Consider the following 14,631-nt stretch of genomic DNA (forward strand, 5'->3'; position numbering starts at 1 on the left):
CCAACATACTGCATCAATTACAACATCATGGCTGCGTAGAAGGAGGATCCGGGTACTGAAATGGCCAGCCTGCAGTCCAGATCTTTCACCCGTAGAAAACATTTGGAGCATCATAAAGAGGAAGATGCGACAAAGAAGACCTAAGACAGTTGAGCAACTAGAAGCCTGTATTAGAGAAGAATGGGACAACATTCCTATTCCTAAACTTGAGCAACTTGTCTCCTCAGTCCCCAGACGTTTGCAGACTGTTATAAAAAGAAGAGGGGATGCCACACAGTGGTAAACATGGCCTTGTCCCAACTTTTTTGAGATGTGTTGATGCCATGAAATTTAAAATAAACTTATTTTTCCCTTAAAATGATCAATTTTCTCAGTTTAAACATTTGATATGTCATCTATGTTGTATTCTGAATAAAATATTGAAATTTAAAACTTCCACATCATTGCATTCTGTTTTTATTCACAATTTGTACAGTGTCCCAACTTTTTTGGAATCGGGTTTGTATTACAAGTAAAAAATGTGGTGCAGTTTTTGTCTTCATTGCTATATGTTTTTATCAATACATATCAATATATAGCCATGCATGGTTCATGCATACAATGAGGCAATAGTTTCCCATGTATTATTTAATATATTGCATTATATTTTCCTTTATATTCCCATAGTGTTTTTGTTTCATTAGGGACTATGTGGCCTTTATCTATTTCTTTTTCAAGTAAAATCTAGTAAACTAATAAAGTCAATCAATGAATCAATCGATTCAAACTGATTGTTCCACCCACTGATCAATACAGTAATTAGTCAGACCTTCGCACATGAGGGCAAAGGACCACTAAATAAGGAACTTCATTACGCATCCATGTCATAAATGAAATGAAAGAAGTTGGTCTGCTGGGGAATGTGAGACTCAAAGGCACATGTCCTTGTATTACATTTTCATTTATGAACCTGCAGCATTAAATCACATATAAAACATGCGCATGCAGACTTGCACGGCTGGTGGCACGTGCATACGTGACCCCCTGATTTATGGCCGGGCAGTTGAAGGTGGCACTGTGGTTAAGGTGATTTATTTGTTCCTTGAGCCACACCTCTTCTTGTTAGAGGTTAGCCACATGGAAAGGCTGTTAGATATTATTGTCTGTTTAACCATGACCTCCAAAATGGTCATGCAGGCACCAGGGTTACGGCGAAATCATGAGTAATGCAACACTTCACATTACTTGATCATTCATTCACAATTTTATTATTTTTTTTTTTTAATTATAAAATATATAAATAGAATGCAATAGGCCTATATTTTGCTGGATCAATTTAGATCATACAATTCTTAAAGAAACATGTTATCATTTGTTCACTCTCATATGACTTTCTTTTTTCCATGGAACAAAAAAGATTAATTCATTTCAAACTAAATGAGGCCTGGGCCTGTAAACCGCCACAACACCAAAAATCAAGCAAAATCAACTCTCATCTCTTTTACTGTCCCAGTTAGATTTTTAGCCTTTTAATTTGAGTCAAATTTTGGCCAAATTGGATCACAGATGCTGTTCCTTAGGACAAGGGGAGAGTTAAAAGTGAAATTTGTCATAAAGTTGATGGATTAGCTTTTAGATGATGTTCAGCAATATACTTTTAGGTTCTCTTTTCACATGGAGCAGAAATACAGTTCAGTTTTGATTTAATGTGTGACAGAGCAATGAGATTATCATGTTTTATATATGCTAAAATCCAGTAAAAGCACATCCACTCAGAGAGGGAAAAAAGATAAACGTCACATATGGGTAATGGATTTCAAGGCGTTCAACAGAGATGCCTAAAGGGATGAAAAACTGACAAAGCAAAGCAAGTGTTACTATGTGGCATTTTCTTAGAGGCAGGATTTAAAAAAAATGCAAAGAAAAAAAAAAATTGTAGTAGATTGTAGATTCAAGAACAAGCTTTCTGGCATCAGATGATTTGGTCTTACATCAGGCCTTGAATCTTGTCTTGACACAGTCTCTTATCAGCTAAATGATGTATGAAAGGACAAACATCTAGGAAGAGAAGGAGAGAAAGGGTGGGCAAATTTAAAGGAATAATTCACCCCAAAATCCTCATGTCCAACCCTGTATGACATTTTTTCTCCAATAAAACACAAAAAAGGATGTTTGCGGAATGTTAAGGCTTGTCTTTCCCAACAAAAATAGCAAACAGTGTATCAGCAAACAGTATCCAAAAAAAAGAAAAAACAATAAAAATAAATAAATAAACCAAATTCCATATGACTTATACTTTATGCTAGGTCTTGTGAATTCAAACGTTTTCCTACTGTGAGGCACAAGACTAAATTGAGTAACATAGAGATGCATTACAGTTATACAATAGCTACACTCCTAAAAAAGCTCTATTTTTAATCAGTCAGTGAAGATGTGGTGAACAGGTCAAAAAAAGATTAAGGTTAAATATTAATGTCATACCATATATATACCATATATATTTAAAAATCCATAAATAAATAAATCAAATGTCTAACTTAGCCAAGGTATTGTTTAGTAGCATCAGGTCTGTTGGAGCCTAAAGAGTGAAAGTGTGTTCTTCTGTGTGCTTTTGTGTCAGTAACAGTGTCATCCTAATTCACACTGTGTAATTCACACAATCCCTCTCTGTAGACTTAAGCGAGAAAAAACAAAATTGAAAGAGGGAGGCTATGTGGGGATCTGGTGTAGCTCGGTTCCACTGTCATGTTGATTTCTCTCCAGTAATTCAATTCAGAAATCAAATGTACCAAAGGATATAATAATAACAGATGTCCTCATTTTCCTTCATCTCCATATAATCTTCACATAACATCTCCCTCACTGCGACAGAAGCCATTTATAATTATCATGATTATGTTAATGATGATAATGTTAATAATGACATGGATGAAGATAATAATGTTGTGTTGGATGATGATATGAGTATTACGATCTGTACGCTGCCTATCATATTCATATCATGTGAGTACAGAGCTTGGAATGAAAATGGCACCTTGCAAAGCTTCTGGGATGATGTGCTCTCAATGTGTTTGAAGGAACAAGCTGTGCATGCTTGTCTCCTTTCATTGCCTTCAGAGTGTCTAAGGAGATTTCACTCATGAATCTGGTGCATGCACTGAGGTGTTCAGACATGTCTGCTAATAATAAAGCATCTTCACTGATTCACCTATGCTGATTTGTGAGGGGAAGAAGGAGACAAATACACGGGGTATGTGGGAAAAGCATGAACTGGATGCAAACAAAATTAATAGAAATATCAAGATGGTGCACTCACATTATGAATCAGAGAAAGTGAAACATTCAATATGGCGGAATAAGCCCCACCTTCTAAATGAAAGAGCCAATCGCCACATATGGGCTGATCAAGCTGGAAATATGCACTTTTTGAATGCTTTTTGAGCATATGAAACAATATTTATGGGACAATTCATGTCAGATTTTGTTGCTGATGTGAAATATCCCTCAGTCACTAGTGTGCTTCTTGAGTTCAGGGAGTGAGGTTTTACCCGCGCAGCTCTTACCAGCTGGCCTCCGTTACACACACACACTGAATCAAACAAGGCAGTGAGGTCAAACTTATTTGGAATACTACTATTTAGCTTTGGAACCTAGTATCAGTTCTTATTCAGAAATAGTTTGAATTTTTACACCATTTCATCAGTAAGTATTGAGAAAAAGTATTTTTTTTTTTATGTAATGAATCACTGAATCAATCATTCATTCATTCATTCATTCAGACATTTAGTGACTGGTTGTGTCCAAAACGTCTCGGGTAACCCATGTTCTCTGAGTAGGGAACGAGATGCTGCATAGCTTTGACGCATTGGGAACACCCTCTGGGTGTGCCGATTTTCTGAAGCCCTTATAGAATCACACCAATTCATTGGCTGATGGGGCGGCTGCTGTCACAGACGTTCTTACATCGCCACGGCGGTCAGCATCAAAGCTAAAATGGGCAGGGCCTGTGTCCCAAAGGCCAACTTCTGAGAAGTGAGTCTTGATCCCCAAGAAGAGGGAAGATCAGAGGACTCGAGGTTATGGAATAGCATTCCTGAATTACCACATAGCATAGCTCTCTGGCCGGAGCCCTCAGCCACTGGAGGAAACGTGTATCAAGGGGGTGTTTGCCCACTGACTGGCCACCAAGAAGGGCACGGTAGGCCAATAACGCCACCGTGTAGACCTTCAGGGTAGAGTGGGTTAACCCTGCGGAGGAACGGGCCTGCAAGAACTCCAGAACTGTACCAATCGGGCAGTTGACTAGGTCGAGCTGGTGACCTCCGCACCATGAGTCGACACTTACACTTCAGGGCTCCGGTGAGCAGAGGCCTCAAAAACTATCTGTTGCGAGAGGAGGCCTGACGACACTCTTGGAGCAGAGGCCTCAACATGATGACTCTCTAGATCGAGAGGAGGCCTTCTACACTCCACACACTGGGCATCCTGTGATGAGGTTACCTACCACTCACATAACTGCCCCAGCGGAGCTCTGGCGAGCAGAGGCCTCTAAAATGCTCTGTAGTGACATGAGGCCTGACGACATAAGGCCTGACGACACTTGCCGAAACAGTCAAGCTCTTGGAGCGAGGCGTCAGCATGATGACTCTCTAGATCGAGAGGAGGCCTTCTACACTCCACACACTGGGCATCCTGTGATGAGGTTACCTACCACTCACATAACTGCCCCAGCGGAGCTCTGGCGAGCAGAGGCCTCTAAAATGCTCTGTAGTGACATGAGGCCTGACGACATAAGGCCTGACGACACTCGCCGAAACAGTCAAGCTCTTGGAGCGAGGCGTCAGCATGACGACTCTCTAGATCGAGAGGAGACCTACTACACTCCATACGCTGGACATCTTGTAAGGAGGCTCATTAGGATCTACCACTTACATAACTGCCCCAGCGGAAATCTGGCGAGCGGAGGCCTCTAAAACTCTCTGTAGCGAGAGGAGGCCTGACGACACTCACCGAGACAGCCGAGCTTTTGAAGCGGAGGTCTCAGCATGACGACTGTCTAGATTGAGAGGAGGCCTAGTACACTCCATACACTGCATATACTGTGAGGCGTTTTACCTACCACTCACATAGCTGCCCCAGTGGAGCTCTGGTGCTCTGGAGGAAACATGTAACAAGGGGGTGTCTGTCCACTGACTGGACACCAAAAAGGGCGCGGTAGGCCAATAACGCCACCACGTAGACCTTCAGGGTGGATTTGGTTAACCCTGTGGAGGAACGGGCCTGCAAGAACTCCAGAACTGTACCAATCGGGCAGTTGACTGAGTCAAGCTGGCGACCTCCACACCATGAAGTGAAACTTCCACTTCGGGGTGTACAGTTTCCTCGTGCTCTGGTGAGCGGGGGCCTCGAAAACTCTCTGTAGCGAGAGGAGGCCTGACGACACTTACCGAAACAGTCGAGCTCTTGGAGTGGAAGCCTCAACATGACGACTCTCTAGATCGAGAGGAGGCCTACTACACTCCACACACTGGGCATCCTGAGAGGAGGTTACCTACCACTCACATAAGTGCCCTAGAGGAGCTCTAGCGAGCGGAGGCCTCAAAACCTAGCAGCAAGAGGAGGCCTACAACGCTTGTGACCTTTTCAAAGGGAAGAACCCGATAATTGTACGCTTTGCCCCCAAAGCAAACTTCAGGAACTCCCTTGTTCAGAGCCTGGTCGGGGCCCACAGTGTGGGAGAAACCTTGATGAAAGTGTCAACGAAGCACCAACCTGCTTTTACAGTGCGCAGGACCCATGGAGACACATCTGGCAGTAGTTTCCATGCTGCCAATGGTCTGCTAAGGGAACCAGTCTCTCGAAATTGGTCTCTGGTGTGCTTAGAGCTACTAGCTCGGTGCCCTAGAGTGGAGGACCGCTGCGCCCTGGAACACTGGCAGGGTTGGCAGAGCGATCTCTGTTTTTTTTTTTTCAATCTAAAAGCAGCAAAACAAGCGGTATGTAATTTGTAAATGCCGAATTAGGCCGCTCAGAAACCGCTCGTTGAGTTTAGATGACTGGGATTTGCGGGGCCAATCTATAGAGAGCTTCCCTTAGGTACGCCCCAGAACTGTTACCGTGCAGGTCCATGCACTCCACCGCGAGGAGATCATCGATCCACTATCGCAGTTGCTGAAGTGCAAATGAAGCAGCTCAGCGAAAAACAGTACGAATATCGGGCCAGAAAAACCGCAACAGAAGGGCTGATATGTCCAGTGGACACTTAACTATCCTATAAGGCCAAGGGAGAGGAGTTGTGAATGGCAGTGAAATGATGCAACTGATGATGCTAAGTCACATAACAATGACAACATAGTAGGTCATCCTTGATCCTTTTGGCTACTGTATTAAGAATACTATGAATTCAGACATACTACTCTGTTTATATGCTGTTTTTGACCTATTATAAAGGGAAGTATGCGGTTTTGGATGCAGCCACCTTCTTTATAACTGAATCAATGAATCATTCAATAAATTGATTTGTTCAAAACACTGATTTATTCAGCAAACCACTACAAAACTCTGGGTTGACTATTTTGACCGTGGCACAACACCTCTACTGAAACTACAGCATGCAACAAAGAGCTACCAATAGTCTTATTACATAATTCACAGACAGGGCTTAGACTAAACCAGGATTAGGACATAGTTCAATTAGGAACTTGTCCGTTTAGTTGAAATGGCTCAGACTTACATTTTAGTCTAAGACTAGGCTTAAGCCTTGTCTGTGAAACCGGGGGTAAAACTTTGATGAACCATTTTTTTTTTTTTTAATTAGTGACATTATTGCGTAATTGGATTCCTGAATGAAAGACTAATGAGTTAGTTCTTTGTAGTGAAACATAAACATAAAAATGTAAACCATGTATTCTGATCCCTGATCGAACAACTCTAAGGAGTCGGTAAGAACCAAACACATACAACTTTAAACTAACTGACTTAAATATACTTACCGGTTGGCTGTTTATATGACTACCCTCTGGTTTCACAGACAAGGCTTAATCTAGTCCCAGACTAAAATGCATGTTTGAGCTGTCTCAACTGATAATATCTTGCACTGACATATCTTAAAATATGTCAGTGTCACTGTTCTGTGTCAAGATGCTCACCCGTAATGTTTTCTTCTAAGGCATTTTTGTAAAAGTTGCGTAAATATCTCAATTTAACTAAGGCCTAGTCCTGGCTTAAACTAAGCCCCGTTTGTGAAACCGGGCCTGCATGTACTTGGATACCAATTATGCTTTTTTTTTCTCAGTGGTATTTTTTAAAAATAAGCATTACCAAATGTTTTCTTTGTTTAATATTGCTGAATATTGTTTAAAATAGTTAGGGTCAGTTATTGGATTGCATTTATGCCACTTGTAAAAACACAAAGTCTGTGTAAACACTCCTTTTGCAAGAATTGTTTTAAGTTAATTTACTAGAGGACCAGAATCAGAATATTCATTTGCTTTACGATCACCAATCTATACATCATATTTGTCAGAAAAACAAAACAAAAAAACAATTTTCACTTTACAATATACAGCTTACTGTGAAGTATTTAGCGCACTAATATTCTATTCCAAACACAGCCTTTAAGAACTATCCTAGATGTGCATTTATTCTGTACAGTAAGTTTTGTATGCCATTTCACTCATGGACAGTGAACACAAGGTGCCACACATGAATACAAGTAATGATGTGACCCTAGAGAGTTGGGCAGTCCACTCTAGTCACTTCCTACAAAGACAGACCAGAAAATTCTTGTGGGGGTTATGGCTCATCTTTACTGGTGGCACAACTGTCTTCCACCAGTTGTTAATTGTCCTCAGCTGGTTATGATTATCTCAGCTCTGCTCACCGTGTCTGTTTGGTTGCGGTTGCCCAGGCTGATGCTAATTTAAAAAGCCACTTTATGTTTATTTAAATTAGCTAATTTAGTTGCAGCTATCAAATGTCTGTAGGCTGAATAAATAAATGCACTCACACACTGACCAAACAGACTACCAGTGGCCGTCACATTCTGCATAAAGCATAAGTAAATTTCATATACTGAGAGCTATGTAATGACTTTATAAGGCTATGAGTCATAGGCACCAAATGACAGTAACACAAAGAGCAACAGCCTTGGAATAGCATCTCTAAAATAAGCCATTTCCTCCCACTTGGCCCTCTAGCTTTCGGAATTACAGATCATTGCATGATTTTCCAGTGAAAAACAGATGCTTAATCTGAAATAAACGTCTGCTCCGCCAGGACTAGCTTTTCTGTTTAATGCATAAATGCAAACATTAAGAAACATCATCAGGATCATGATTAGCAGTCTTGGTTTGCTCTGCAGCTTCACAGGCAATTTGACATGTTTTTGAGCTGTTTATCATGTATTGCCTGTGAGTGAGAGAAATTGTGTCTTTTCCACCTATATTCTCACGTATGTCTTTGAGCTGAAATGGAACACATTCTGCCGTGCTAATTGAAAAGGGGCAGGCACTCATTACCCTCTCCTCTTAGCCAGTCAGGCGAGCTGATAATGAGAGGCATGCATTTACCCACCCATTTATATGCAAATCAAAGAAATCCCTCAAGGGATGAGTCTGTTCCTTCTCTCAAAGTCTCTGGCACCATTGTTACTCAATTACTGTTGCGACCTATGTAAATTCTAAGTTGATTGGTGCCCTTTACCTGTCTATGGGTTGGACCTGGAAGACTTCTCTTTGCTGTATAAATGGGAACTTCATCAGTTGTCGTAAATGACGTTTAAGGTTTGGGCACTGATGTTAATGGAACTTAGGTCAAAAACCTTGGAGGGTTGATTTACTAACTCAGTTGTTGTCTGAAGACAACAGAACGTTTGATCTAATTAGTAAAAGGGATAGTTCAGTCTCACAGTGTTTGTTAGTCAAATGTGAAAAAGGATGGATTGCGTTAACTTGGTCATTTCCTCTTAACCTCCAAATAAACTCCACAATGTCTCAGACTAATTCGTAATTGTCTTAAATTTTTAATTGGACTTTTGGGCCTGCAATCTGTGTCTATTAACATTGAATCCATGTGTATGCTAGATTTGTTTTGCCAGGGCTGATGCCAAATTATGTCAATGTTGTTGCATCTTCAATAGTTTCTGCTGTTCACGTGTCCAGAAAACATGATTTCCCCCCAAAACCAGTTCAGTCAAACCCTCCCTTACCAAAATGTACCATGGTTTTACTACAAATAAAACCAAAAAACCATGGTTACTATAGTTAAACCATGGTAACCACAAATTAATCATGGTTTTGCAACAGTAACCATCGTTTAGCCATGGTTATTGTAGTAAAACTGTGGTTATACAAATTGTAGTCAATACACCAAAAAAATGGTTAATACAATTTTACTATAATAAAACAATGGTTAATTTAGCTGCCCTCATCCGATTCTAAAGATATCATAGCATGTCAATTACAGTGCCTAACACTGAAACAAATAGGCTACTAATCCCTATCATTACTGTTTGTCACGATTGAATCAATCCATGATATTTCTGAACTCTGAACTGAATCCATCAGATCTGTACTTTTTTGAAAGGTGATTGAGTGATTGAGTTGACCAATGAAAAACATAAGCAACTTATAAAATAAAATAAAATAAAATGTTTCACTTGGACAACCGGATTATTCATGACAGATGTCAAATCCTTTCAAATCGTAGGTGGTCACAGAGGGGGCCATCTTTTTGGGCAACACAGATTTACCAAGCTACTTTCTCTGAATGTAAAAGGAAAGTCCCACTAAAACTTTACTGATCTTCTTGTCTGGACAGGGAACATCTACTGTGTAATCATTTTCACTCATATTTCAGCAATCATGTTGCGTCTCCTGTATTTTCTGCCGTCTGTTTATAATCAGAAATAGGCTACGATTCAAATCACTTTTTTGTATCGGTTCTTTTCAGTGAATCGAATGGGTTCAACAGTAATCAAATGTAGAGCCGATCTAAACCAGTTCGCGATTCAATCTAACTTGGACAGTTCATTCACCCACTTCATCGTTTGGAGCTGTTGCCACTCAATAAAACAGTAGCGCAACATTTTATAGAAGACAAGTCTACTTAAGAAGACAGTGTGCTAAATTAAGAGGATATTTACCTACGGTCATCTAAAACAAACCTGCAAACGCATCCTGTCATTTTTCAGTGATGTAGAAAGTCTTCTTATAGGTCAACACCTACACGTACAGTTTAAGACTACAGGTATATATATATATCCCCAAATAAAAGAGCATCAAAATAACAGTGCATGAAAACACTAAACAGTGTCAGAACTTCTGTATCATGTGATAATCAGGTTATCAGAAGGCAATAGATAATATTGTAGAAGATTTTGTGGCCTATATAATAGTAGCTCTATGCTTACGCATCTCTCGCTCTATATATGTATGCATGTGTGTATGTGTATAAAATGTATTATTTATTAATAGATTTTTACAGTATTATTGATTTTTATTATTGTCTTATTTATTATTATTATTATTATTTCAAGGATTAGCCCTTTAATATGTATTGGCCAAACTTTCTCTTTGTAAAGGGATCCTATGACTGTAGGGGACAAAAAAAAAAAAGGCAAGGCAGATGTTTTGAGTTACTGATAAATTCTGTGTGGATATGCACACAAGTATCTTAGGCTCTGGTGACTCACCCTTGTGACAGTGGGATAGTGACACAAATTCTGTTGTGACAGAATGTGCACCCCCATTGCCCCACTGAGACTGTCACGATGACATCCAAAAACAAGCAGCCTTGACACTGCCATTGCTGTTTTCCACTGTATGTAGACTCGCTCAGCATGAGATCCATATTCCATGAGTCTATTTGCATATTTACCAACTTTTTCCCATCGACTTCCTTTTAATTTTTCGATAAGTTTTAACTTCTTTTACATAAATCAAAGTTGTAGATAGTGTCCAAAAAGAAATAGGACTCTTAAACCACACCTTAAACATGTATGCATAATATTAGCTTTTTTCGCTCATGTCATGCTTTTTACAGAGTAGCCTAATTCTGGGATTCTGTCTGGAGGTATGTTTAAAGTGATCACTTGTAAGGACATGTTCACTGGTATATGCTGCATGCAGTCAAAATATGATGGAAATAGGATAACCACACACGAGTTTTGCAAAAAAAAGAGGAAAGAACAGGCTAATGGCGTGATATGTAAATGGTTACATGAAGCTGAAGGAGGGAGGGGACCTCTTGACAGCTGTGGGTTTGAAAAAGTGCATTAGGCTCAGTGAAGATGAAGGTGGTGAGGCTGGAATGAAATCCTTTGCTAAAGCTCTCGCCGCAACCATTGTCCCTAATTCAATCATTTTTGATGAAAGCAGCTGAAATTAATGGTTGAATCATTTTCTTTGTGTGTGTGATTTTAATCCCTACAAGGAACATAATGAGTAGGAGTATAAGGCTACAGCCAAAGGCAGCTGGGGCTACTGGAACATTATCATGTGACCTTTACATGTCATGTTGGTGATGAAGACTTTTGATTTTTCGATTTGTTATTTCTAACAAGATATTCTTTCTTTCTTTCTTTCTTTCTTTCTTTCTTTCTTTCTTTCTTTCTTTCTTTCTTTCTTTCTTTCTTTCTTTCTTTCTTTCTTTCTTTCTTTCTTTATTTTTCTTTGTAGCCACTTTGTCCTTTTTACATTCTTATTTCCTACACTTATTTCACATTTTTAAATTAGATGAAGAAAAAAGAAAAATTCTTCTAAAGAAATTATTCATATTATACTGCATAATTTTTATGTGTAAATGTAACCTAAATTAATAAGAGAAAAAATGCACCAATACTGATGTAAACTGATGTAAATAAGTAAAAAATAGTTTCTGATTCATGCTTGTGATCAATATTTATTAGCCTTTTTTTTTACTTTGTCCTTCAAACACTGACCAGATGGAAATTCAGGCTATCCTCACAGGGGAATATTCAAACCTTGTCATGTGGTACACGGTCACATTAGCAACAATGTGAGAGAGTAATTAAAAATTTCAGTCAAGTCATATTGTTGCCCTAATTGAAAAAACAACAGCTTCAACTTGAGTGACTGGCCTTTATGAACGTCTTGATCATAAGCGGTGGGTCTGACGGTTATTGCGGGTGCCGAGCAGTAAAGGACAGTTACACAATGCATGCTGTCTAACACCTGATGATTATATTTTATTAATCATATTCCTCACTTTAGACCGTGAGTTGATTTATGACCCTGGAAGGCACATGTGGATGTGCTTGTGGAGCTCATTTATTCTAATTGTTGGGGACAGGAAACTGAGCAGTGTGGCATTTCTAACTGTGTGAAACACGGTTATTGAATGCTAAATTATTCATTTGGAGGTTTATGATAGAGTATGTTGGAACAAAGAAAGATGCAAAAGCACCTGCTTTACCTCAGGCTACACTGGTGTGCAATCATAAAATTGAACTCCATGTGTTAGAGTTGCTTTGGCGTCTCACTCTCAGAGACTCGTGGGGATGTACCATTAAGAACACATTGTTAAGTCTTTTACATCTCTAGGGGTGTTTTAATATAACACTGCTGACAGTTCTGATCAGCACCTGAACAAAGAATGAGTATTACAATGACATTCAACTGGCTGGTGTGTTATGCTCTCCGTCCAAGTTTAACTGCTCAAGTGTGCTGCTGCTCATTTGAGAAGAGTAGCCATAGTTGATGGTTCATTGAAGGAGGACTTATTTATCTGAATCATCCAAACTAACACAAAGGACATTCTAGCGCAGCAAGTTTGATTATTGCTTCAGTTTTCCCAGTTTTAAAACTATGTGAACAATACATAGTGACAATAACATTAATGTTGTATATTTGTCCAACAGACCCTCGTGGCACATAATTATTTTATACTTGGCAAATTGGTGGGTAATTCATATGTTTGTATACGTTCGTACAATCTGCTTACGCTCCACTGATGGTTAGGTTTAAGGATGGGGTTAGGGGTTGATTTACATGCTTATGTTTTTTTCTTTTCTAAAAATCATACATTTCCATACAAAATGCATTCTAATAATTCATATGAAATCACCACCTCAAAATAGTTCATGAAATTGGGTTGTTGGTTTGTCAAACTGCACCACTTGCTGTTGATAAAGATATACAGTTTTTTTATGAATACAGCTACTGTCACTAAAATGAAAATGCAATTAAGATATTATAAAATATTATATTAGATATATTATATATATTAAAAAAAGGGAAATAATGTGTCGGAATAGTGTTCTGTGGTGTCATATAACGCAAAGCCACTGTCACCATACTACTTTTTCCTGGTATAACTAAATCATTATTTTGAATTAGTAGGAAATTGTATGATTTTAATGAGAAAACATTAACTAACAAATCACAGTTTTTATATCTGAGGACCCCTGCACATTTTTACAACGCAAACGTCAGTATACAGCTCTCCATGGAGATGATTGCCCGCAAGGTAACATTTAAGCTAGAATGGGGAAGCCTTCACAAAAGAAGGCAAACACACACAATTTTCATCCCGAATGGGAAGAGGGATTTCATTTAAGCTTTAGTGAAAGATAAGTGTGATGTTTGTTGTGCTACCAAAAACAAAAGCGTAAAAGATAAAACTCTGAAGCGGCGCCACAACACCAACCGGCTGAAATTCAAAGACAGCTACCCACCAAAGAGTGCAATCTGTGCTAGGAAAGTTGATGAGCTGAAATCTGAGTTGAAAACCCAGCAATCACTTTTTACAAAATCTGCTCCTCAAAATAAGGCTGCTACTGAAGCACCATTTCTTCAAGTCACTTGGCTAAAAGCAAAAGTGTTTTACAGATGGTGATTTATTCAAGAAAGCAATGGCTATAACTGCAGAGACCTTCTTTAGAGATTTCAAAAAGAAAAATTATATAAAAACCACAGTCCATGGTGTACCGCACGGTCCTGCATCAGACACCAGATGGGTCGAAACACTGTCAGAGTACGTGGATCGACAAGTGTTAAAGTGTTAACTTGTGACTCTGTGAATTTGTTTGACGAACCACTGGATGTAATGGACACAGCTTAGCTTGTTGTTTTTGTCAGAATGGCTATCCAGGATTTTACAACAGAGGAGGATTTCCTTATTCTTTTGCACTTAAAGGAGCGAACGAGGGGTGAGAATATTTACAATGAGTTTAAAAAATATGTCAGTGAAAATGATATTCCCATTCATAAACCGATAGCAGTTACTATAGATGGAGCACTAGCAATTCATGGTGTGTGCCGACAATGCTGTAATGACTCTGATTTTCCTGATTTCATGAATTATCATTGTGTGATTCATCAGCAGGCCTTGGCTGGGAAAGTCGTGGGCTTTCCTCACATAATCTGATAAACTTGATACAAGCAAAAACACTTTAGCATTGCTTATTCAAGGTAATACTGGATGAGCTTGAGACCGAATATGAAGATCTACTACTTCATGCTGGTTGAGTCGTGGGAAAGTGATACAATGCTTTATTGACTTGTTGAGATAAACTGTTCTGTCTGCAAGTAACAAGGAGCACAAGCAGTTGCCAGATGATGTGTGGCTGCTAAGCCTGGGGTTTCTGTCAGACTTGACCACAAACTGAATACACTCAAAGATGAGCTCCAG

The sequence above is a fragment of the Barbus barbus genome (genome assembly GCF_936440315.1).
Source record: "Barbus barbus genome assembly, chromosome: 10".
NCBI classification, from domain to species: Eukaryota; Metazoa; Chordata; class Actinopteri; order Cypriniformes; family Cyprinidae; genus Barbus; species Barbus barbus.